General features: G+C 46.6%; 1 protein-coding gene across 1 annotated transcript in view; it reads left to right on the forward strand.

Moving 5' to 3' along the window:
- Positions 1 to 2,805: 2,805 nt before the first annotated feature.
- Positions 2,806 to 3,592, forward strand: part of LOC110288895 (zinc finger protein 58-like) — a 10,843-nt gene continuing 10,056 nt past the window's right edge. The window contains 1 exon segment of the mRNA XM_021155134.2: positions 2,806 to 2,877. The gene's annotated coding sequence lies outside the window, so the exon portion shown is untranslated.

Raw genomic sequence — 3,592 nt, forward strand, 5'->3', positions numbered from 1 at the left:
TGCCTTAGTTCTAAAGTGAGCTCAGACAGTGGCCCTGAGGAACAAGTGTAAGAAACAGAACAATAGCTGAGACAGCATACATCAGGTGGATTTTTCAGTCATTCACTGCAGCATCCACAGAAATGACATAATACATGGATTTGCCTGAACTCAGCATCTTTAGTTTAGATGTTAGAAGGAGATGCAGGGAAGGATTCCCTGTCAGCAGTTTGTCTACTTACTAGAATCTTTACCAGACAAAATACATCTTTACTTACCTCCTTGGAGGACCAGAAGCACTAGGTGAGGTTTTGGTGACAGCAAATCCATTTGTCATTTCAGGACACTTTGGCCCCGACTTGATCTGGTGTATAAAGCCAAACCCACAATTGCATCATACCAGGGCAGCCCAGCTCCTGAAACTTCAAGTGTCAATTCCCTTGGGTAAAACAATTGAAACAGTGGATCTTCCAAAGCTCCAGGTTTGGAGGCCGCATGACAACATTTTATCCTCACTATTGGTTGCTTGGGTGACCAGTTAGATAAAACTCAGGCAGAATGGAGTCCCTTTGGCTCCTTTGGTCCCTTGGGAGTCTTTGCAATGTTTGCACACATCTGAACATCTGTGCACGTTCCTGCAGACCTAAGTATGAAATCATTGTGAGAGACTAACATTACACTTAAGTGCATCTCAAATCACTTACCCTCATGCTAATGAAACTCATCCCAAGAGCTCTTCGTGAAGGATGAAGAATTTCTCAAATGTTTTCCTATCACATACTCAATAATAAGGATTTAAAATGCATGCCTTTTGTGGATACAGAATTCAAAGATTAAACCATGCCACAGGGATTGTGTGTTTAATACCTTATCAATAAATTTTCACAATTTTGTGGATTCAAGATTTTTTTCCTTTGTTCTTTGATCTTCTGTACTGATGTTTCTAAGCGTGCATTGCCTATCATCACTTGGTATGCTCACCCTATATATTTCGATGGATAAGTAAAATACATTGATTGAACTCTTAAGTCTATGCTTATGTAGTCTTAGAGGCTACTTTGGGTCTGTGTTCCACAGTGGAGTAGACTCCACTGCAGCTGATGTTTTAGTACCCGCCTTTAGTTCACAGGATCTAAGGAATGGGCAAGGCTTTGACTCCATGTGATCCCCTGGTTGTTTTGTGAGCAGCCCCATGTACACTGATTTCTGAGGGCTCTCAGAAGGAAATCCTAGTTGCAGGATATCTCAACTATTGCGGTGAGGGTGGATACCACTTTAAAATGTTTGTGCTCTGTACACTCTTGTTTCTACAGTAAAACTCAAAGCCTTGTGCATTTATGTCTCACCTGCATACAACAAGTTGGAGAAATGACTGGATGTGTGACCTGCTTTTATTACAGACACCTTTCTACCAACAGATCAACAGTAGTAGTCTCTGTTGGACATAGGAAGCCTGTTAGCTGGTTTTAATCAATGCCTCCATGGGCTTCTTGTTGATCTTCTTTCCAATGTCTGAGAGTCCGGGGCATTAACTCGGGACAAGAGATTTAGAGGAACCTTAGATACACACGTGCTTGGGTGTGGCGTGGGGATGTCAAATTTTAACTTCAGAGTCAACCTCCTCAGCCTGCTCAAACAGCATGTGTTCCTGTATGTGTAATATTAGCAATGCCCTGGAGGAATTGTTTCTCCATATTCAAAAAGTAGAAACACAAACAACAGTATACAAGGTTGTTGGGGCAGAAACCAAGCCAGCATTGTATCCCAAGTCCATTTGTCAAAAGCCACTGAGGAGCTAGGAGCATAGTCAGGAACGCCAAGGCTGGTTTCAAACATTTTATAAAGTTAGTTTTCCTTCCCACGTTGGTTAGTGTATTGCTTTGTTTATTTAACGAACAACTAAGTCAACGTCCCCCCCCCCCCCAGGAAGTAGTAATATTAAAATTACTACTAGAAATGACTTATAAGCCAAATGTTTCTGTCAAAGGCTTGACTCATATCCATACATCTCCGATGTGGTTCTGAAAGAGGAAAAACTGAACTCTTCCTGAACTCTTCAACTCAAAGTCCTCTTACCCCTCCCATCTGGAGATTGTTCCCGGAACCCCTGAACTTTTCCTGAACTCTTCACCCCAGGGCCCNATCCCCTCCCAAATGAAAACTGTTCCAAGAACATTTTTTAGATAATGGTCTCCTGGAACAAACCCAGTCCAACCCCTCCCAACTGAAGACTGTGCCAGGAACATTCTTGAGATAAGGGTTTAAACATTGCCAAAATATAGGACACGACCCCTTGGTTATGGAAAGCCCCTTGGAANAACTCTTGGCAAAACCCCTTGGTGACGTAAATTTGTACTTTCCCTGCCCTGCTCCCCCCCTTGGCTGTTTTCTATAAAAGCCTGAGAAAAACTTGGGCCGTGGTCGAATCTCCTCTACACCATGCCTGGTGTATGAGTTTCGACCCCAGAGCTCTGGTACATGTGCCCCTTGCTGTTGCTTTATTAAATCTTCCTTCCTATATTCAGAGTTCGGTCTCAGTGTCTTCTTGGGTTCGCGGCTGTCCCGAGACTTGAGTGAGGGTCTCCCTTCGGGGGTCTTTCAGTTCTGGGGTCGAAAACCAATCTCATTACCCATAGCTTTTCTGCAGATAAGGCTTCCTCCTTGCACCTTCCACTGTGTGTTACCATCCAGATAACTCTCCAAACAGTAGACTTCACCCACCCTGGGTTTCCGGATTTCCTTCGCACAGACTTCTGGGAGATGTAGTCCGCACCACTGTGACCACTGGGAGCCTTCCAGGAAATCCCCTTCTGAGTTCAGGTCTGTACGCGTGCTTCTTCCTTAAAGTTGGGCGGAAATCGTTTGCGGCTATCTATTCCAGTTGTCTCTGACAAGAAGGTTGGTCCAGGGAGCAGCGTAGCCTGGGGCTCTGTGCTGGGTTTGCGTCAAGGAGGTTGGTTCAGGAAGCAGCGTGGAGTCGGGTTCCGCGCCGGGAGCAGGGCTCTGTCTTGGAGGGAGCGCTTCTGGGCTGGGTGGGAGGGCGGAAGCAGCTGCCAGGACTTGCTGTGCAGAACTGGCTGGGATCGCTGAGGCTGCAGTTTTGGAGTGAGGGGACTGGCGGTTTGGGATTGTGTCCTGAGTGAAGGTTTCCTTTAGGACACCGCGAGCAGCCCGAGTCTGCCTTGGTTCTCTGGTACACTGGAGCAGCTTGGTAGTGGGGGAATAGATTGCAAACTAATGCTGATGAGCTGACTGCCTGCTCCTGAGACAGTGCCGGAGCTCACAGACCTGCATTGCTGGAAGCGCGCGTCCCTGGCTGCCCCACTCTCACCTGGATGCTGCCAGAGTCCTTTGTGTCTTTAGAGTAAAAGGGTTTCTGGTCCCCGTGTACTCTGTAGCCAGCCTATAGCAATGGCCTTGAGGTCTGACTGTGTTCATTTTTCTCTGCCAGTAAAGAATTAAGAGAGGGCCAGGCGTGGTGGCGCACACCTTTAATCCCAGCACTCCGGAGGCAGAGGCAGGCGGATTTCCGAGTTCGAGGCCAGCCTGGTCTACAAAGTGAGTTCCAGGACAGCCAGGGCTATACAGAGAAACCCTGTCTCGAAAAACCAAA

The sequence above is a fragment of the Mus caroli genome, unplaced genomic scaffold, assembly GCF_900094665.2.
Source record: "Mus caroli unplaced genomic scaffold, CAROLI_EIJ_v1.1 scaffold_11581_1, whole genome shotgun sequence".
Taxonomy (NCBI): Eukaryota; Metazoa; Chordata; class Mammalia; order Rodentia; family Muridae; genus Mus; species Mus caroli.